The following is a 23,565-nucleotide window of genomic DNA, read 5'->3' on the forward strand; positions in this document are numbered from 1 at the left end:
ATGTTCCTGGTTCCCCTAGTCCTTATTTGAGAGCTCCGGGACCTCATGTCTGTTACAACAATGTCATGGTTTTACTGTTAGTAAATATTTTGATTCTCATGTCATTATTAGTGGGGTTAAACATTTCTGACACTTCTTCATAACTTGTATCTTCCTATATTAACTTTTATATTTACATTTTTGCACTTTTCTTTTAGGTTTTTATATATTACGAATATTGTTGCAAATATTTTTTCAGTTTGTTACTTAGCTCTTTTAATGATGTGATTTTGAAGTTTAGAAATGTAAATGATATATTTTGTATATTTCTATTTATTGTTATAGTTATATAAATTATATAAACCATTACATCTAGCAATATAATAACATTTTATCCATATTAAGTTGCTTTCAGTGTTATTCTTGGTTTTTTTTTTTTTTTTTGTTTTGTTTTTGAGACAGGGTTTCTCTGTGTAGCCCTGGCTGTCCTGGAACTCACTCTGTAGACCAAGCTGGCCTCGAACTCAGAAATCTGCCTGCCTCTGCCTCCCAAGTGCTGGGATTAAAGGCGTGCACCACCACCGCCTGGCTCTTTCAGTGTTATTCTTAAACATATAATAGTTTATCAATTTATGAATTAAGGTTCTAGGTTGGGCTGGTGAGATGGCTCAGGGCTTAAGAGCACTGAATGCTCTTCTGAAGGTCCTGAGTTCAAATCCCGGCAACCACATGGCTGCTCACAATCATCCACAACACGATCTGATGCTCTCTTCTGGAGTGTCTGAAGACAGCTACAGTGTACTTACATATAATAAAGATTCTAAGTCAACTTTTACCCAAATAGTTTTTGATTGTCATGTATTTATTAGTTATTTTTAGATTTATCTTTGATTTGAATTATGTGTATCTGTGTGTGTCATGTGTGGGTCTGTGAACTTGTGAGTGCAGAAGCCTGTAAATTCCTGAAGAGAGTATCAGATCGCCTGATGTTGGAGTGATTATGAACCATCCACTATGGGTGCTTGGAGCCAAACTCAGGTCCTCTGGAACAGCGGCAAATGTTTTTAACTGCTGATCCATCTTTCCAGCTCCCTGTCATGTACTTAAATAAAAATTTCTTCCTATTTGTTTGTCCTAATTTCTTTTTTATATGTTGCATAGATATTGGTGTATATAACATATATAATGGTATATTTTGGCAGTTTAATTGAGCTGTGATATTTCTTGTGGCTGGACCATGTTAACATGATTATGTCAGCTTTATTCATGTTTGCACGACTAGGAAAGCAAGACCTCTTTGAATACGTTTATCTTAAAATTATAAAATATTTAAAACAAAGTATTTATTTTTATGTGTATGGGTATTTTGTTTGCATGTGTGCCTGTGTACCAGGTGCATGCCTGGTATCCACAGAGTCCAGAAGAGGGCATCAGATTCTCTGAGATGGGAGTTATAGATACTTGGGAGCCATCTTGTGGGTTCTGAGAACAAAATCCAGGCCAGTTAAATGGGAAGTTAGTGCTCTTAACTGCTGTGTCATCTCTGTGCCCACTTTAAAAGTTTTGAAGCTTATTTTGCCTGTGTATTCTTCTGCTCTGCCTTAAATATATTTGTCAAGAATAAAATAAGTTTTGATTGCAAATAGGAAAGGAGCTGGTGTCTCTATAGTAACCGGGGATAGTGTACATTTCAAAAATCAGCTGTTCTACATGCCAGTTAATGGTTTTTATTTACAAAATTTGTGCACAAGATAATGAAGCAATGATTTGGCTTCCCGAATTTCTGAATGGAGTTGGAGACAAATGTTTCATTGACTATAAAAAAACCTGCTTGGAGACTGAAATCCTGTGCTGCATCTCACTTTCTTTTTAAAAGAAAGCTAGGCGCTTCCTCTCCCACTGAGGCCAGACAAGGCAGCCTAGCTAGAAGAACGTAATCCACTTACAGGCAACAGCTTTTGGGACAGCCCCTGCTCCAGTTGTTTGGGACCCACATGAAGATCAAGCTGTACATCTGCTACAGATGTGTGGGGAGGCCTAGGTCGGTTCTTTGGTTGGTGTTTCAGTCTCTGAGACCCACCCCCAAGGGTCTAGGTTAGTTGACTCTCTTGTTCTTCCTGTGGAGTTCCTATCCCCTTTGGGGCCCACAATCCTTCGTCCTATTCTTTCACAAGAGTCTCCAAGCTCCATCCACTGCTTGACTGTGGGTGTCTGCATCTGTCTCAGTCAGCTGCTGGCTCTCTGCCCTCTCAGAGGACAGCCATGCTAGACCCCTGTCTCCAAGCATAGCAGAGTATCATTGGCCCCATGGGGTGGGGCTCAGGTTGGGATGGTTATTGGTTGGCCATTCCCTCAGTCTCTACTCCACCCCCACCCCCTGCATTTCTTGTAGACAGGATAAATTTTGTGTTGAAAGCTTTTGGGGGGTGGGTTGGTGTTCCTATTGCTCCACTGGGGCTCCTGCCTGGCTACAGGAGGTGGCCTTTTTAGGTTCCGTATCCCCAGTGCTGTGAGTCACAGCTAAGGTCATCTCCATAGATTCTCGGGTACCTGCCTTATCCCAGGTTTCTATTTCTTCCTGGAGATGCCCCTTGCTCCTCCTCAACCCCATCAGTTTCTGATTTCCATTCATTTTATCATTCCATCTAGCCATCCCTCCTGTCCCTCTTCACACCTGACCCAACCCCCCTCTCTTCCCCATCTGCTCTCTCACCCAGTTTCCTCCCTCCATCTGCCTTTTATGACTATATTTTACTCTTCCTTCTAAGTGAGACTCAAGCATCCTTGCTTGTGCCTTCCTTCTTGTTTAGCTTCTTTGGGTCTGTGGAATGTAGCATGGGTATCCTGTAACTTCACCAATCCTACATCTGACAGAGGGCTGAAATCCAAAATTGATAAAGAACTCAACAAATTAGACACCAACAACACAAATAACCCAATTAAAAAAAAATGAAGTACAGAACTAAACAGAGAATTTTCAACAGAGGAATCTCACATGGCTGAGAAGCACTTAAAGAAATGTCCAAAGTCCTTAGTCATCAGGGAAATGCAAATCAAAACAACTCTGAGATTCCATCTTACACTGTCAGAATGGCTAAGATCAAAAACCCAAGTGACAGCAGAAGCTGGGGAGGATGTGGAGCAAGGGGAATACTCCTCCATTACTGGTGGGAGCACAAACTTGTATAACTGCTTTAGAAATCAATCTTGAGGTTTCTCAGAAAACTGGGAATTGTTCTACTTCAAGACTCAACTATATCACCCCTGGACATATACCCAGAAGATACTCCAACATACCAAAAGAACACATGTTCCACTATGTTCATAGCAGCTTTAATCATGGTATCCAGAAACTGGAAACAACCTAGATGTCCCTCAACTGAAGAATGGATAGAGAAAATGTGGTACATCTACACAATGGAACACTATTCATCTGTTAAAAACAAAGACATCATGAATTTTACAGGCAATTGGATGGATCTTGAGAATATCATCCTGAGTGAGGATCTCACTTTCCTTAAATGCTTATCTTTCCAGAATTTTCTCACTGGTCTGTACCAAGAGCACCATTCTGTTGTTCATTTCCTATGATCGCAGACTCCAGTTCCCTGAAAATTCCTGACTCTCCCAATCCCAGTGCAGAATACTCTCCCGATTGTGTTTGTAGCTCTCAAGTTTGGGTATACATTCATGAATTATCTTGGGTAATGTTTTTTCAGGGTTAACCAGACATTGAAGTCATCCGTGAATATTTTGTTATGTGGACACTCAGTCACTGTGCTCTGAACTCATAAGTGTTCATGAATAGAGTCACCTGAACCAATACAAAGTGGAGGTTGTGGCTCTGGCCTTTTGGAATTGGTCTCAATGAGTGTCTGCACATCTAGTTTCTTCCAGTAGGAGGTGCTGATGCTGTCTATTGCGGCCTTAGTTTATCACTCGGGGTAGAATTAATATTCCTGTCATAAATCTGAGATAAATGCTGGGCTTTCCAAAACCCAACCCAACCCAACCCAACCCAACCCAACCCAAACCCACCCAACCACAAAACCAAACTTCTTATGTTCTGATCTACTGTTTTTCTATCTATCCCATTGCCTTGGCATCCAAAAGAGATAATAGATATCTGTTATTCACAGCATGAGTGGAATTCTAAATGTGTAACGGGTAGCTCACAAGTGCGAAAATCTACTTATTTAACCAGCCAAACAATGTGTTATGAGATGTGAGGATGCAGGGAGATACTTATTACCAACTTATTGTTGGTACAGAAGACAGGGAGCTTCGTGAGAACCTATAAGTTAGGGCAGTAAGTTAGTCACTTTGCATCACTCCTGAAAGCATCTGAGACTTAAGGGAGAAGAGATGTACTTGGGCCCATGACTTGCGGTTTTTGTTTATTGAAGGCTTACTCCATTGTGCTGTGACCGGAGTGAGACAGAGCACCACGGTGATGGAAGGACCTGGTGCAGCGGAGTTGCTTATGCCCTGGTAACCAGGAAGCAGAGAAAGAGGAAAAGTCTCAAAACGAGATACCTTCCAGCACCCTGGCAATGGGCAAGAGACTCCTTGTTGGCAATGTTCTTGTATCCATCAGGGGCAGAGCGGGTGGCAATCCTTTGTGCACCCTAGCTTGATTTCCGGGATGGTGGCCAAAGCTGTTTTATGTCTAGGATATATAAAAAAACCAAGTCACATCCAGGCAGCAGAGTGCGGGAGGAGGAAGACGGACAGAGACCTGCTGAGTGCCATGCCACTCACAGACCTACCTTCAGCACATGGCATATAAGAGCTATAGACACCTGATTGCCAGAGGATGCCACCCAGGGGCTCGGCAGCTTCAGGGCCAGCCTGCAGCAGGAGCCACCACAATGTGCAAGTATGTGGCGGACAGATGACAGATGGAAGAGAAAGAGAAGTGGAGACTCGAGGCTGGAGAGGAGTAGCCTGTTGTAAGTGACCAGACTCACCACCTGGGCCATGGTGAGGCCCCCGCCTGAGTTGCCACTGAGGGCCATGACTGCGTCTGGGGCTACACAGTAGCAGAAGTTGGTGTTGATGGTCGTGTGGTTTATATTACCACTAGAGAATATGGGGACATGCCTGGTTGGGACAGCTGCCATGGGCCAGGTGGATGACCAGGGGCTGTGCAGAACTGGCCTTGCCTCTCATTGGTCGGTGAGCTCTGGAGAGTTGGCCCCACCTCTCACAGGCAGCACTGGGCCCTGAGCCTCACCCAGACAGCACAGTGGAGCTGGCCCTGGTGATGGAGGTGTGGGTCAACTGCTCCTCACTCCCTCAGCCCCTGCCCCTCATGAGATTGGGTGAGCTGGCCCTACACCTCACCTGTGCAGCACAGTGGAGCTGGCCCTAGGGGAGGGGGTAGAGGTGAGCTGGGCAAGAGTGAAGGAGAGCTGGCCCTGTCATTCATCTGCTATGAGGTGGTGTGGGTATGTGGGTGATGCTCTTGCCTCATCTCTCACCCCTCACCACCTGAGGCAGTTGGGGGAGCTGGCCCTGGGATCATGAGGGTGGGCGAGTTGGCTCTTTCACTCTCTGGCAGAAGCACTTGGGAGACGGCCTCACACCTTGACTGGGCAACACAGTGGAGCTGTGTGGGGAGGCATCGGTTCAGGAGAGCTGGCCCCTAGGGCACAAGAGCTGGAGAGCTGACTCTGCATGGGTGGTACTGGGCAGCCTAGCTGGGCGAGAGCTGGAGAGTTGCCCTGCTGGTGCTGATAAGGGAGACCTGGCGCTCTCACCAGCTCAGCTACCACCCAGGCACAGATCCAGAGCTCTGAGTTGACTCACCCCAAAATCTATTATCTGTGGATGGTTGGACACGTGAGAGGACCAGGGCTGCTGATCCGAAGCTGCAGGATCTCCATGACACAGGCCAACAAGAGGATGACCGAGAGGATCCAATATTGATGTGTCACAGAAGCCAGAGCTCTCTAACCAGAACAATAACTCACTGCAATGGGCAGAGGGCTATATATTCTGGGACGCTCTCCAGATTCCACGACGAGATTCTTTCTATGTTTTGGGTCTTTTTTCTTGTTTGTTGCTTATTTGTTTGTGCATTTCTTATTTTGTGGGGGTTGGAGGGAGGTTGCAAGGATGAAGGGTGGATGTGAAGAGATGGACAGCTGTGCAGGACTGGGGTGCTCCCAGCCACCTACAGGCCTCATCTAAAAGCCATGGAGGTTAACACACCCAAGATTCAATCATCTTTCAGTAGCACCCTCAACCATGGGCTAAGCCTTTTATAGGGTAGTCTTTTTTTTTTTTTTTTTTGGTATGTCTTATACCTGAGCCATCACAGGAGCAGAAGAAAAGCCCTGTAAGATAGTAAGAGAACCCAGTGAGCTCAGATTACTTCCAAACAGGGTGATGCAGCAGTTTCATGGAAGAGGCAACAGGAACATTGAGACTTCAGGGATGAGGATTCAGGAAAGCAGCAGCAACAGAGCCTGGTGTGATCTGGTTAGACGGAGGGGAGGTGGGAAACTAGCCTGGGAAGACGGCAAGTCAATAGGCTGATGGGCAAAGTCTAAGTGAAAGCTCTGACATTGTTTTAGTCTTCGGCTTAAACATCTGATGTTGCAGAGATGTATTTGCTCTGTCTGAAAGTCCTCAGAGGGTCAGACAGGGGGCCACATCTGAATCGTTCTTGAGCTGCTTCAAGGCGGGCCAGCTCTCCGTTCCTATATCCATGAACTACCACATACTGGATATGTCATCTTAGCTACTTGCAAACAAAATGCAAAGAGCAGTTGAAATCTTTGTCCAAACAAACAAATAAAAAAAAAAAACAGTGAAAATAATGCCAAGGGAAAGTCAAAAGGCTCTAGTGATCTATGATTTGTCCTTAGATTGGGATAGCCCAATCGTGTGTAATGGTTTGTCCTTTAGATTGAGATAGCCCAGTGGTATGTCACTTGAATGACATGAGGACAGAGACCAGAGCCATTCACAAACTACGGCTTTCTTAACCAAATATTATATTGAAAATAGTGGTTAATGGCAACTCACTGTGATGGCTTTGCACACACAGTTTTTATGTAATCACTTTATTCTGGAGAGCTACGTGACATTTTTAAGCTCTTTGTTTTCAATTTAATCTTAAAATCTCTGGAATTGCTAGGAAGAGTGAGCAAAGAAAATGAAAAAAATTCTGAGAAATAAGGGCATCGTGGAAGTGGAGAAACTAAGTTGGACTTGGTGAGAAGGCTTGTTCCTCAGCTGTTGAGTCAAATGATTGATTAGGTTACGAGAGAAATGCTAGAAAGGCAGGGAGAAAAAGGCCTGGAAGATCTGAAGGACTTTGGAGTTTCCATGATTACTGCAATTGTTCATCTTAAAACATGGATACATGAGATAATTGTCTTTTATATTAAACACTTGAATGCTCCAGGCTGTGGTGATTAATAGGGCATTCATGCTCTGTCACTTACTGTTCATTTCTTCTTGGGAACTATAAAAGGGAGCTCATCTTTAATATTCTCGTCATTTGCTTACCGCCCCCCCCCCCCCGGCCGTGGCTAGATGGAAACATCATAGAAAACAACAATAGATCACTTGGCACATTTATTTATTCATTAATTGCATGCATGATTATCGTGCACTGCCATTAATAGTATGCCTATTAGAATATAGTATGAGATGCAGGTTCATGTGGCTGAAAAGAACTGGAGAGCACAGATCCTCCAGTAAAGGTAAGATGAAAAATCAATACATAAATCATGAATCCTTTTATGTCAGGAAGAATGGCTCGCTTCATCTGAAGCACGGGCAGGAGAGATCAGAAAACGAGTGGATGTCCGGGAGGGCCCATGGGGCAGGACAGGCAACTTATGTCTGTATCTTGTGTCTGCTGTAATGTAGGCTCTGCCTTCTGCTTTTTGGCAGTCTGTAAGGATATAGCGCGATTTCTTGGTTGATTTCTAAGAGCAGGTGGGAAAAGAAGTTCACTGGATAGAAGTGTGCTATGTGCTAAGGTCTCAGAAAAACAGAAAAGGGACCCAATGACCTTTTAGAGGTCATTGTCCCATCCTGGAGAAGATCTATAGCATGATGTAATCCTTAGCAATAGAACATGTGTATGGGTGTAGAGAAGGTGAGGTGGGGCTGGTGAATTTTTTTTGCTTCCTCCCTGGAATCCCTGTGAGAGCCCCTCTGATCTCTTGGTTTAGACAGGGCTTTTTGTCAGCCTTTGGATCAGGCAAAGGTAAGTATTATTATGAATGGAAGGACTGGACTGTTGAGAAATTTCACAGCTCTGTACAATTTTGTAAAAGAAGAATGAAATTGTGTTCTTTAACAGCTGGAGCTTCTACTAATGCATGCGGTGACTCTGCAAAAAGATGGCTTTAAAAAACGCAGGGACCAACTTAATCTAGCTCTTGGTTTATGGCCCAAGCACGTTATAAACAACGGTTCCAAGTTCTTAGGTCTGTGCAGACGTACCCATCAGGAAACAAGTCACAATACTCTTTGCTTTAGATTGTATCCCCAGCATTCCATAAACACATATTCTTATTTTTAACAGGCACAAGCAGTGTGTTAAACACTACAATAGAAATATTCTTGCCTTGGCTATGGAGATATAGGCGAGGTCTTTGATTTTTCTGACCTTTTTTCTATCCTTTTGGACACTTTCAGCCAGATTTGATCACAGCTAATAAGCCACCAGATGAACTAGAATTACCTTTAAACCAAACACAGTTCTTTATGTTAGGCAATCTATTATTTAGGTGATTTTTTTTTAAGTACTTGAACAACTGTAGGCATGGCTAAAGTTCAAGTGAGATTCCAAACTCATTAGTTTCATCTTAAACCTAGTACAGGTGAACATAATTCAATTTTTAAAGCATTTGTCATGATAAGCAGTAGCAAGGATTTTTCTAAAGAAGGCAATAGAAATGAGTAGAGCAAAAAGAATTTTTCTTCTGAGCAAGAGGTCAGATAAAATAGGGATTTTGGTCTCTATATATTTCTAGACCTTTTGAGACAAAAGTGATCTACCCATTTTGTAGAAGTGGAGCCATGGTCTGGGATTAGTAAAAATTAGACTTACGCACTGTGTGGGATTCCAACATATCATGTGAGCATAACCAACAGGCTTGAGTGAGGCTTGAGTGGTCAGCTGGGTTGGTTCTGATTTCCTCCCAGGGTTCTGATTGGCTCCCAGTTATTTCGACAATGCTCTGTCATGTGGCCTTGTGAAAGATGGTGTACTCCTGCTTCATTGATGCTGGCTTTGCCACATGACTTGTCTTGACCAGTGACATGTTTTTGTAGAGACAGAAGATCAAAAATGAAAACAAAATTTCCATACTTTCACAACTAGGTTGTAACGTATTGTATACAATAAGCATCTGGAGCATAGCTACTAAGAACCAGTGGTACCCTGACTAAATGGCTAGTCTCAAGAAAGACATGTATTGTACTATTTACTGCTTAATGAGATAGCAGGATGCTCTGCCTACCTATCTAAATATGAATCTTTGAGCAAATGGCCCGTAAGATAAAACCAAGTATCCTTTTGACTTTAATGACCCTGCTCCTTCTCCGTGGTATCATCTCTCTCTGGGATTTGACTTTTGCCTTTTACAATGAATTCCAATAAACTCTCTTTGTCATCTCATACCCACGTTGCCATCTATGTTTTTGCCCTTATATTTGTTCAAGGACATAAGAAAATCTAGAAATCCCACTGGGTGCTCTTCTTACTGCAGTATGCTCATAGCTAAGAGTCAAGTGGATATTAAAGCAGCTACTAGGGTAGATGATAAATGGTACTGAAGTGGACTAAAGATACTGGCTCTGGATCTACAACATTCCAACTCTCCACAGTCAGGACATTCTATTAGTTAACCAGTTTGAGTGTCTGTAGAATCTTATAGTTTTTTTCCTTATTATTTTTATTTTATGTGTATGGATGTTTTGTCTGAATGTATGTGTGTGCATCACTTGCCAAGGCCAGAAGACGGTGTTGGAGGCCAGAGAATTAGAGTTATAGATGGTTGTGAGCAGCTGTGTAGGTGCTGGAAACTGAATCTGGATCCTCTCTGCTCGACTGCTAAGCCACGTTGGCCTTACCTGTAGAATCTGTGTCATAGACGTATTAGTTGCTTTTCTTGTAGCTACAAGAAAATACTTGACATCAGCAACTTAAGGACAAGAGAGTTTATTTTCCATTCATGGTTGGCCACTGTTGGATTAGTTGGACTGCAGCCTCCCCCTTTTTTCTGTCTCTGTCTCTCTCATTCATTCCATAAGTTTTGTAACTCTAGAGAACCCTGAAGTTGCTTTTATTTGGAAAGTCGGTTGTGTTGGATGGTGTTTTGCTGGTACAAACACATGAAGAAGTGTTTTCCTGAAGCAGACACAGGAGAGAGGATGTTCTCCTAAAGCAAGCACATGAAAGGACACGTGATGACGGATTCTTTGCTAGTGACGTGTACGTATTGTTCTGCCTTACATTGAGTAGTTGAGCCCCTTTTGTTGGGACTCCATAGACAGAAATGCACCAAAAGACTTGTGGTTGGGTGCTGCAGCTCCTTGGGGCCTGCCACGCACACCCCTGCGCTCTTGCAGCTGCCTTGTCCTTTGCCCTGCTCCCTTGGCTTCACTAAGTCCACACAACTTTGTTCTTATTGGTTGACAGCAGACGGTGCCTCCTCAAACTCCCTGTGTAAAGTAAAAACTTGTCCTGAGGCTCCCACTGACTGCATCAGTCCATGGTGTGGTTTACGTTACCAGCCACACTGTACTTCAAGGTGGAACTGCAGGCTGTGGGCATTGGTTGCTCCCAGGCTGGGCTCCGATGCATCTGATTTACCGCCTTTTCCACAGTTCCGACCATGGTGCCTTCCCCAGGAAGGTTAGAAAGTATGGTTTTATATTTTTATTAGTATTAATGGTTCCCATCAACATTTCCACATGTGCAGTATCTATTTTGAGCATGCCCACCCCTCAATGGTCCTCTGTTCTCTCCCTTCTCACACCGTTTCTTTTTGGTCTCTTCCCCTTTCCCAGATAGTTTACTATCTTTTTTCCTATTTGTCTTAGTCAGGGTTTCTATTCCTGCACAAACATCAAGACTAAGAAGCAAGTTGGGGAGGAAAGGGTTTATTGAGCTTACACTTCCACGTTGCAGTTCATCATTAAAGGAAGTCAGGACTGGAACTCAAGCAGGTCAGGAAGCAGGAGCTGATGCAGAGGCCATGGAGGGATGTTCCTTACTGGCTTGCTTCCCCTGGCTTGCTCAGCTTGCTTTCTTATAGAAAAAAGACTACCAGCCCAGGGATGGCACCACCCACAAGGGGCCCTCCCTACTTGATCACTGATTGAGAAAATGCCTTACAGCTGGATCTCATGGAGGCATTTCCTCACCCGAAGCTCCTTTCTCTGTGATAACTCCAGCTTGTGTCAAGTTGACACAAAACCAGCCAGTACAATGACTTAAAAAAACAAAACAACAACAACAACAACAAAAAACCCCACAAAACCCCAACCAACTAGATTCTCTGGGTGAAAGAGTGCATGCAGTTGTGTGTTTCTGAGTCTGCTTGTTTTGATTAACATGGTGATCTCCAGTTCTGTCTATTTTCCTGTAAATCACACAGTTTCATTTCTCTGTATAGCTGAATTATACTCCACAGTGTTACCTACTACGAGTCCTTTATCTGTCTGTTGAAGATACTTAAGCTGATTCCATGGCCACCAATGAGAACAGAGCCACAGAAGACGTGGGTGTACAGTGACTTCTGTTGAATGCTGCCTTTAATTCTCTTGGATATATATCCAGCTGGACCATATAGCAACCACAGTTATAGTTTTTTGAGGAACCCCTACATTGATTTTCCTAGTGGCTAGACTAATGTTTATTAATGTATATATAATATACCATGGTAGGTGTGTTTTGAGCAAACATTTCTGTCCATACATCTAACACTAGCTGTATACAATGTTCCCCTCTGGCACACATGGGATCTTATTCCTAATAGATTTTCCCATTTGATCTCCAGCTCTTAAGAGCCTCCTTTTCATTTTATAGGTCAGTTAGCGCCGACATTGGGCAACATTTTCCAGTGCCTTGGCAGGTGTCTAGTACTGCCCTGTGCCACCTCTCCACTGGCAGGCCTTCCAGCCCTAGTTGTTAGGAAGATCACTTGCTCCTTAAGAAATCTGAGATGTGGGCCAGACATGGTCTGTGAGGAGCGCTTCTGCAGTCCAGAGTAGACTCACTCACAATGTTCTAAATTCCTCATCCAGAGGAGTTGTTCTCCCCTAGACCAGGAGTTCTTATGAGGAAGAAAGGCAGGTCCTAGTTTTCCCCAAGGCCTTTAGAGACTCAGAGAATATCAGAGAAAGGCTTTGGGCTGGAGAGATGGCTCAGTGGTTAAGAGCACTAGCTACTCTTCCAGAGGAAGAGTTTAACTCCCTGCACCCACCTGGCAGCTTAGGACTGTCTGTAACACCAGTTCCAGGGGATCTGACACCCTTGTGCAGACATACACTCAGGCAAAACAGCAAGGCATGTAAAATAAAAATACATAAATCATTAAAAATGAAAACTTTCAATTCTGCTTTAGCTTGTAAAATTGCAATGTGTTTGGGTTTTTATTAATTTATTTTCTTTTACAAAAACAATTACTCCATAGCATGTAGTCTGGGCCCAGACACTTGGGTTCAAATCCTGGTCCAGGTTTAGTCAGCTGTGTGATCTTTGATGGCTACATGTGATTCTGTGCCTCAGTTTCTAGTCAATAAAATGGGCACCATGGTACTTCCTCATTGGGTTTTGTGAGATTAAATATGTCACAGGAAAGCGCTTTGATTCTTAGAGCCCTGTGATGCTTTGCATATGCTTGGCCCAGGAAGTGGCACTATTAGAAGGTGTGGCCCTTTTGGAGTAGGTGTGCCACTGTGGGCGTGGGTTTAAGACCCTCACCCTAGCTGCCTGGAAGCCAGTATTCTCTTAGCAGCTTTAAGATGAAGATGTAGAATTCTCAGTTTCTCCTGTACCACGCCTTCCTGGATGCTGCCATGCTCCTGCCTTGATGATAATGGACCAAACCTCTGAACCTGTAAGCCAGCTCCTATTAAATGTCATTTAGAAGACTTGCCTTGGCTATGGTGTCTGCTCGCAGCAGTAAATCCCTAATTAAGACAAGCATGGTGCACCATGCAGGAGCTGCTGCTCTCACCTCTGTGGCTTCATGTGCTGCCCTCTGCTAACAGTGTGGGACTTATTTAAATTTGTATCCTGAATGCCATTTGTCTTACCCGTGTCAGCTATATACAAGGCGCGTCCTCTGCAGATAATTAAAACTTTCTAACTTAAAGGACCTGCCAACTCATGCCCAGACCAGACGGTGCCTTGGCAGCCTTTGTAAGACAGTATGTCTCCACTGAAAACCTTCTGCCCACAGGAGAGGCCCTTCCTGGCACCCAGTGTCCCACACTCAGCTCGGGACTAGGTTGGTGCCTCAGTTTCCATACTGACACCTGAGTGACTGAGTGCAAGAGCTTCAGACACACAGGATGCTATCTCTAATCAATGAGCCAATCGGCTGACTGACCAAGGGTTAGCTCTCTCTTTCCCTTTAAATTTCAGATTCTGTTTCACTATGTGACTGTGTTTCCAGTTGGCACGGCACACGATGCTAATAGTCTCCTTCTCCCTGGCACAATGAAATGACCCTATGTGCCAGTACTCACCGTACCCGCAGAGGGTTGTGCTAATCTCGCTCCTAAATATAGTCGTGACTGTCACCACCCAACCTGTGGGCTATGTGTGCCTACCACCTGCATACCTTACCAACTTCACGTGTCATCCAATACCCTCCTGCTGCTGCCCCAGCAAGACCTTGGCGTTTAGGATGAATGGCCTAAAAATGCTATGGAAGCTGGGCAGATAGGAGCCAGGGTGCAGGCAGGCAGGATGTCCTGCATTGAGGTCACAGGGAGCTTTGTGGGGGCCTTACCTGTTACTCTTGGCTAGAATTCAGCTAATGGTACCAACATCTTGATATTAGAAACCCATTTTGCCTTCTACCCAACCTTGACCATATTTTAGAACCACTATTTATTTGTCTCTTGCTCAGCCGTGGTGATGTGGCAGATGCAACATACAGGTGCAGGGACTGTCACTTTGTGCTTCTGGGCTCATGCTGCTTTATAGCATGACTGCAAAGTCTCTGCCTGTCTGCACCTAGCAGCAGCAGAAGCAGCACCCAGCACCTTGTGTGACTTCAAGGCATGATGTGCAAACAGGAGGAGAAGGCTTGTTTTCAGCAAAACATTAAATCATTAGGATGGCTATGAGGAGACCTTTACCAAGGCAAGGTTTTGTCGAGAAACAAATCATAGGCCTTATGTCTTCTTTTGAAGTCTTGTAAAGATAAACTAGCCAAACACCTTACATTCTGTCTTTTCACCTACAATAAATTCCCAGTTTATGTCCGTTATGACTGAGATTAGTGGCCTTATTCCTAACCTACAAGGAATGTTTTCCTTGATTGTAAATTTTTCCAAACCTGCATTCTTTTCCTAGAGCAATTAGCTCATGACACAGAACTCTTTCTGCAGCGTTTTATTCTACATGGGGGTTAAAATTACTTGAATCAATTCAGGAGATCTATAAATCATTATCAGGAATTATAAAGTCATAAATTCATCTAGACAGTATACTTTCATATCAATCTTCAGGATCCAATAGGATCACCCAACAGGATGGGCTGATGCCCAGGAATCATTAGGCTGTGTAATAATGGCAGGAAAGGCACAGCAGCAGCAAGAAGCAATCTTGGCATGAAGTCTCCAGGATCCATTCCTCTCAGAGTGCACCCCTCACAGCCGTGCAACACTGTGGGTCATCTCTAGAAAACTCACTCACTTGTCATAGCCTTTCTTGTATGGCTCTTGTCGCGACTCTATACGCAATTAATAATAAAAAAAAAATGAAAGCATGATTTCCAAACAATAGTTGTTAAACAAAGGAAACTTTCCACCCATGGCAAATCTTATGCTAGACATCAGTTAGTAAGTCTGGAGTGAATGACAACGCTTCCCAAGAGCATGTGTGAACCACTATTCCAGATGTGACCTTTGTTCAATGAGCCACCTATTCTATTTTAAGGTGGCCCTTAGTGTCTCTATAAGTATTTCCAAGCAGTGAGGAATGGCCAGGAAGCTAAGTACTCCACCTTGGAGAAGTGACATGCTTGAGCACCCACTTAAAATACTGCAACCTTCATGATACGGGCGTTCCCTTGTTCCTAGGAGACTGTGCATTCTTATTTCTTCTCCCTTGCAGGATCCCCATCTAGAGCAAGAGTCCCTGGGTATGGCCTCTGGATCTAGCATCCATGAGAGATTGTCCAGTACAGACTTCAGATCTGGGCACATGGAAGTGCACTGGATGTGCTGATGGTTTCTAAAATATACTGCGGTAAATGAAAGTTCAAGACCTGCGAGTTTACACTATAATTTTCTTGCCAAGTAGATCTTCATTCCCATGAGGTGTTTTCAGTATTTTCTTTCTTTTTAATTAAAAAAAAAAATGACCTTCGTGTTCAATGCTACATACCATAAAGGGGAGGTATGAAAAACACTTTACATTGTAAGTGAGTGTGATAGTACATTTCTTACTAGTTTTTTTTTAGATTTATGTGCATGTGTGCGTGCGTGCTTGAGTGTACGTATGTGTGCCATGTGAATGCAGGCATCCAGGAGAACTCCTGAGCTGGAGTTACGGGTGCTTGTGAGCCACCTCACAATGTGGGTGCTGAACAGAAGCTCAAGAGCAGTTGCAAGGGCAGCAGGCGCCCTTAACCTCTGTGCCATCTCTCCAGTCTCTTGCTAGCTTTGAAGTAACAGTGAGAAATGGAGGGTTTTGAAACAGTATTAAGATGTGAGGGGTTGGAATCTGTTCTTTGAAGGAGGAGGATGATCAATAGGATGGAGTGTATCTGAAACCGACCTAAAACTAACTCACTATGTAGTAAAGGATGACCTTGAACTTTGGATCTTTCTGCGTCATCTCTATAACGCCAGGATTACAGCAGCTGTCTGTTTATACAATACGGGGCCTCAAACCCAGAGCTTCATGCATGCTTGGTGGACATTGGACCACCTGACCTAGTTTCCATGGCTCATTGGCTGCTAAGGCCCATCGCTTGGCTTTCTGAAATCCCTTTGGGAGCAGCTTTGCTGGAGTCAGCCAGTCTGCTCACACTGCACTTGTTGACTCTGGTGATTGCCTGGCCTTCCTGCTGGCCATCGGCAGCTTCTGCTCCTTAGCCTCTCCCCTGACACCTGAGTGGCGTGCTTTACTGACCCACACAGCCATTACTCACACACATAGACTCACACACACATAGTGTGTGTGAGTCTATGTGAGCACCTTCATGCTCTAAGGCCTCTTCATACACCTCTAATCCTTTAAACGTTCACTCTACATTACAAACACCCAACTCAATTCTTCTCTCCAGGCACAGACTCCAGAGTCCCACTGCTGAGATTCATGCATGGTAACACAGTCAACCAACAGCAGTAGAAAAATGTTTGATTCTACATTACTAAATGTGGGTTTAAGACCCTGGGAAGATTCCAGGCATGCCAACAGTGGGCCAGGTTCCTCGATTGCTAACCAACATTCCTCAACTCCACGTTGGGGACTGCAGAATTTTGAGTATCTTTGAGGTTCTTTTTTCTTTCTCCTTCTGGATAAAACAGTAGAAATTAATTTTCTTGCAGTTCTGGGCTCTGGAAATTCCATGGTTCATTTGCCACCGAGCGTTGGATTCTGGAAAGACCTTTCTTCCAGTATTCCAGATAAGATTGCTGGCTTCTTGCTGAGTCCCACACAGCCTCTGCTCTGTGCCCACGTGTGGGGGGAAAACTGGCATTCTGGTATCTTTTCCTTATTATTTCTTTTAACTGTTTGTTTTAACTTGAGAAGTGAAAACAGCACAGTTGTATATTTATCCCCGCACAATGTGATGTTTTGAAATATTTATAAAATATTCGATGGCTAAATTGACCTCGTTCAGGTAGGTGTTGGGTCACACACTTAAATCTGCTGAGATGAGAGTTTTCCCTCCTGAATCCATTTTATCCCTTGGCCCAGTGTCACACTATTTCCCCTCAAGTTTCTTAGCCGCTGATGGGAAGAGGTGGCTCCCATCCGCCTCTCCTGTCAGCAGGCCCTTTTATCTTTTGGTGCAGGGATTAGGTATCGAGGGCAGGGAGGGGGTGCTATATTAGTAGGTCTGAAAACTGATGCTGCCCCATCCATCTCTTGCATGATTTGGCACTGATATGTGCAGCGTCATATATAGTTTATAAAACACCTCAGATTTGTCATTTCAAAGCTCCTGGCTATTACCGCTGCCTTACTGATAAAATAGCAGATCTGCAGGCTGGCCATCTTCCCATAGGCTACTGAAAGAATGGCAGGCAAAGCGGGCTTCTCTGGGCTTATGTTAGCGTTGCCTGCACATTACCAAGTCTCTTTTGCTACATGGATATAGTCTCATAACAACACAGCCTGAAGGACAGCTCAGTGGCTTCTTTCAGTGAAGACTCAACTTCACATGCGTATTGACTTTACAAGCAGCACTTTATTACTTTTGTAGAAACGTTTATTTTTCTTGTTCTAGAAATGAGAAAACACGGTTTGGATAGAGTGAGTTACTTTGTCACGGTTACTTTGTCACGGGTGGAGCTGATTGCCCTTGGGTTCTCTGACAGAACCTTGGTTTCCTATGTACAGCTCCTCCACACTGTAAGAAAAGATATGAACCAAGTTAGGTGGGGATTTTCAAGCCTTTCCTACTGAGAACTACAGGTTCTTGGGTTTCTCTCCTACTATTCCGTGGGTTCTTCCAGACTCTAGGGATGTGGGCAAGGACTCTAAGATTCTTCCAAGTTGCCAGTGCTTGGGAACTGCTGCATCAGGGGGAAGATGTGTGAGGGCATTCAAAATTCTTTCTTTTAGGTTTTAAAAAATATGGTGCAATATTATTTGGGGGTTCACTTTTTTTTAAAAGATTTTATTTATATGAGTACACTGTAGCTGCCTTCAGACACACCAGAAGAGGGCATCGGAAGCCATTATAGATGGTTGTGAGCCACCATGTGGTTGCTGGGATTTGAACTCAGGACCTCTGGAAGAGCACTCGTTGCTCTTAACCACTGAGCCATCTCTCCAGCCCTGGTTCATTTCTTTTTAATGGGTGTTTTGGGTGTGCTTTTGAATAGGAGGTCAGTCAGCACAAGAACGTTGATTACTAGGATTTTTATTTAATTAACTAGTTAATTTATGTTGGTGTGTGTGTGTGTGTTGTAAGGGATTGAGCGGAGGTACTTGAGTATTCCAGGAAATTACTATGTTTCTGGCCCTTTATTCTTTATGTATAATTTTCTATGGGAGTTCTGGCTTTCTGTATAACAGCTCTTATTAAATTTCACAGAGTGAAATGCTGACCTGGATAGGGAGAGCTTAGGTTCAAATTTCATCCTCTAAGGGCTAGCCATTTCTTCCCTCCTGCAAATACCACGTTTCCATGTCACAACCCTTCCAAAAATAGATATCAGTTATTAAATCACTCCTCAGTTTCTTAAGAACTGCAGGTGTCAGAAGACTTGAGGACTTTTGTTTTTTGTTTGTTTATTTATTTATTTTTTTGTTTTGTTTTGTTTGGATTTGGTTTTTTCGAAACAGGGCTTCTCTGTGTAGTCCTGGCTGCCCTGGAACTCACTCTGTAGACCAGGCTGGCCTTGAACTCAGAAATCTGCCTGCCTCTGCCTCCTAGGTACTGGGATTACAGGTGTGCAACACCACCGCCCAACGAGGACTTTCAATCAGTATCAGCCACGCCCGGGAGCTTGTTAGTGTTTTGGGTCGGTGTGTCCTCCAGAGAGGACTGCTCGGACATGGGCTTGCACCAATAGGAAGCTGGCCTGCGACTACCCTGTGTTTTCGGGATCCCAGTGTAACCCAAGCTACTCCAGCTGCAAGTAAAAGCTATAAAAGCACACCTCATCATCAAGAGACAGGACAGGGGTTTCAGGCCTGACCAGATATTTAGTGCTTATTGGCCAATTGATCTGGGGCAAAAAAGGTTAGGTTCAGCTCATGTCCTTTTGCAATCAAGTAAAGCCCTGAATTTTTAAGCACAAGAATGATGTCCTGGGTGATATACGTTAACAAGGACAGTTAGCAAGATGTGGAAGTACAAAAGCCAAAAAAAAATCATAGTACATTTTGAGACTTTCCTAGAACTTTGGACTTTGGTGGATTAGGCCTTTGTTTTAGTACTGGCAGGTGGTGCTATCTACATGCTGAGTTTTATAGCCCGAATAGTACTTCTATCATGGAGTCAGTTGTGCTAACGTCTGGGGCCCTGTTACAGTTAGAAAAACAGACCTCAGACAGCCTGCGCAGAATCTGCCTTTGATGAGATTCCTAGGTAATGCACGTGTGTGTTAACATTTGGAAGTGCTGATTGGGGCACAGTGTGTTTTATTAACATGGAGAGTCTTTTGTGTTTAGCCTCACAAAAATCCTTAATTTTCATCTACACCAAATGTGTCCAGACCAAATGTGTCTCCTTGTTACTCCTTCCTAAAGAAGGCCAAACAAAACAAAACAAAACAAAACAAAACAAAACAAAACAAAACAAAAAAACCCAAAAAACCCAAAAAACCAAAACAAACCAAAACAAACCAAAACAAAAAACAAAAAAAACCAACCGCCTACATAGCGTTTAGATTGCATAAGGCCTCATATTTCCAAGGCTTACTCCTCACTTATTTCAGTGCTTTCTAAACATCACGTCCTTAGAGAGATCTTCACTAGCTCCTCATAAAACTGGCAAAGAGAAATTTTCTTCCGAAGTCCTTATGGCTTGTTAGGCAGTCTTCACCTTCACTGGAATGTTATAACAGAACGTTTATCTTCCCTCTGCCCCACTGTCCTCTTTGAGGACGAAGACTCCAGACCTTTAAGTCCCCATCCAGTACCTAGAAAGGTAGCCAAAACGTAACAGATAGTCTTCAAATATTGGCGGAATAAATGGGTCAGGAAATTCTATATCTTAATATCATTCAAAGCAAGAATTCCATGATTTTGGGTGTGTGAGGTGGCTTTATTTTTTTTATTCAATATATTCTTTATTTACATTTCAAATGATTTCCCCTTTCCTTGATCCCCCCTCCCCGAAAGTCCCATAAGCCCTCTTCCCACCCCCTGTTCCCCCATCCACCCCTTCCCACTTCCCTGTCCTGGTATTCCCCTACACTGCTGTACTGAGCCTTTCCAGAACCAGGGGCCACTCCTTCCTTCTTCTTGGACATCATTTGATATGTGGATTGTGTCTTGGGTATTCCAAGCTTCTAGGGTAATATATGCTTATCAGTGAGTGCATACCATGAGTCTTCTTTTGAGACTGGGTTACCTCACTTAGGATGATGCTCTCCAGCTCCATCCATTTGTCTAAGAATTTTATGAATTCATTGTTTCTAATGGCTGAGTAGTATTCCATTGTGTATATATACCATATTTTTTTGATATCCATTCCTCTGTTGAGGGACATCTGGGTTCTTTCCAGCTTCTGGCTATTATAAATAGGGCTGCTATGAACATAGTGGAGCATGGATCCTTATTACATGCTGGGAAATCCTCTGGGTATATGCCGAGGAGTGGTATAGCAGGGTCCTCCAGAAGTGTCGTGCCCAGTTTTCTGAGGAACCGTTAGATGATTTCCAGAGTGGTTGTACCAGCTTGCAATCCCACCAGCAGTGGAGGAGTGTTCCTTGTGAGGTGGCTTTAGACATCACCATTAAAGACAGTGGAGTGTGTGGTTCAGACAACTCTCCTCTACCTGGGAGACCGTCTCAACTATTAGCTGTCAGGCAGCCACTTCTAGGTTGCGACTAGAAGCTATTAAAGCACATCTCATAAACAAGAGACAGGACAGGGTTTCCAGACTTGGCCAGATATTTAATGTTTATTGTCCAACAGATCTGAGGTTAGAGAGAGAGAGAGGGGGGGGGGGGCTCAGGTTCAGCTAACAACCTTTTGCTGTCAAGAAAAGTTTTCACAAGTTCTTTGCTATCAACAAGAGTAACTCAATGGCAGTTTTCTACTTGGGAAGCACCCATCAGGCAAAGCCAAGATTTTGTTGTTACACATTTAAGTATCTAAACAAAACAAAACAAAACAAAAACAAAATATAAAATGATAGGAGAGAAATACTCAACACACCCCAAACCAAATGGCATTTCTAGATATATATAAAAAAACTGATACCTGAAATGAAAAAAGTCACTAAGTGGAGTTCACTCAAATTTAACCCCGAGTGACATAGATTTTTTTATTTTATTTTATTTTCCAGCAAATTCACACCTCCTAATCCCCCCCACCCCCAAACACCCAACAACTGGAAACCAAGCATTTAAACGTAAGTGTCTAGAAGGCCATTTTTATTCAAGGCACCACAGTTTTGTACCCACCAGTGATCACAGCAGGTTTCAATAGATGACCCAGGCTACAATAAATATATTCCAAAACAAAACAAAATTAAATGGGGTTCATTGGTTAGACACTGAAGAAGGAAAGAAGAAAAGGCAAGCGACATCAATACAGACAAAAACATCAATACAGACTGATAAAAGCCTCCAAACAGACAAATAGAAAATAAACGGCAAGCCTTAAATCCAACAAGTCTGGTGACAGCATTAATGAAAATGACCTCAGTACTCCAATTAGAGGAAGAGGCTGTCGGATGTGATGCAAAGCAAACCAAGCCAAAAATAAAAACAAACGCTCAAGGACACACTCCCTACATATAAAAAGGCAGGGCAAGTAGATCATGGGGAAACCGAACTCAAAGAGCTTGCGTGGGCTGGAGGTGGCTCAGTGATGAAATGTGTGCTTAGTTCTCACGAGGACCCAGTTTCAATCCCCAGCACTCCAAAACAATAGGTAAAAATAAAACAAGATAAAATAAAAATTCTTCAGCGGGTGTATTAGTATCAGACAAAGCAGACTTCTGATAAGAACAGGGAGTCTACAAAAGTCAGGAAACGTGCCCAGTGATGTGTAGGGGTGACCATTCCTGCCTGCTTTTGTTTCTGTGCAGACAAAGACTAGCTTTGTGGCTTTCTACGCTTTTGCCTTTCCCTCTTTCTGGAAGCTTCCATGTGTTCACAGTTAGTCAATGTGAGCTGTGAGACCTTTAAATTCTGATTAGCCTAAGAAGGGAGCTTCAGGAAAGCAATGGGGCCCTTTGTAGAGGCTGTGTGAAGCATTTTGTTGTCACATGGAGATACACCACCCCTCCCCTCCCGGAGATGCCATGGGGAAGTGCTGTTGTAGAGGCAGACAGCCTGACTGGTGCATAGACCTTGGTCTTTTCACTTCTAGAACTATGGGGAAGTGAACATCCAACCAGTCTTAGGTATCCGTGTTATAGGAATGTAAACAATGAAGGCAGGGAGTCCCGGGTCCCTTACAGCATTTACAGGGCCGTCTCATTGGCTCACAGTATGATGAGGTAACCCCTACCTTCAGCTGTGGCTGGCACCTGATCTTACCTGCCCCCCCCCCCGCCCCCCCCCGGCCTGAGCCACGCCCTCCTGGATCCACGCGTCTCTCTTGCCTGCTCTGGAAGCTTTAGGAGCTGCGCTCTTGGTACTCGGCTCTGTTCACTCTCCGCCTCTCTGCTCTGAGGGCAGGTGCTTACTCAAATTTACACTTTTCTCAAGGGTCTCCTGGAAAGGCAGCTTGGTGTCACAGCTCTTTTTTGGTTACACACTTCATCTAGGGTACAGTGCTGAGGAGGCGTAGTTCCAGACAGCAGCAAGGGAGCTGGAGAGATGGCTTAGTGGTGAAGAGCACTGGCTGCTCTTACGAGGTCAATTCCCAGCAACCTCGTGGTGGCTCACAACCATCTGTAATGGGGTTTGATTCCGTCATCTGGTATGTACAAAGATAGAACACACACACACACACACACACACACACACACACACACACACACACGATAATTCTTTGGATTTGGTTTTTTGAGACAGGATTTCTCTGTATAGCCCTGGCTGCCCTGGAGCTCACTCTGTAGACCAGGCTGGTCTCGAACTCAGAAATCCGCCTGCCTCTGCCTCCCAGAGTGCTGGGATTACAGGGGTTCGCCACCACCGCCCGGCGATAATTCTTCTAAAATAAAAAAACATTCTCCCAACTCTTCCCTGTTGCCAATAGACCTTATGAAGTCTGACTTTTCTTTCTTTTTTTTTTTTTTAAATTTTTTAATTTTTAAATTTATTTTATTTACATTTCAAGTGTTATCCCCTTATCCAGTCTCCCCCTCTCCCGGAAACCCCCTCTCCCATCCCCCCTCCCCCTGCTTCTATGATGGTGTTCCTCCACCCACCCACTCATTCCCACCTCCCCGCTCTTGATTGCCCTACACTGGGGCATCTATCACTTTCTTAGGACCAATGACCTCTCCTCCCATTGATGTCTGACAAGGCTGTCCTCTGCTATATATACAGTCAGAACCATGTACA

The sequence above is a fragment of the Apodemus sylvaticus genome, chromosome 1 (genome assembly GCF_947179515.1).
Source record: "Apodemus sylvaticus chromosome 1, mApoSyl1.1, whole genome shotgun sequence".
Lineage (NCBI taxonomy): Eukaryota > Metazoa > Chordata > Mammalia > Rodentia > Muridae > Apodemus > Apodemus sylvaticus.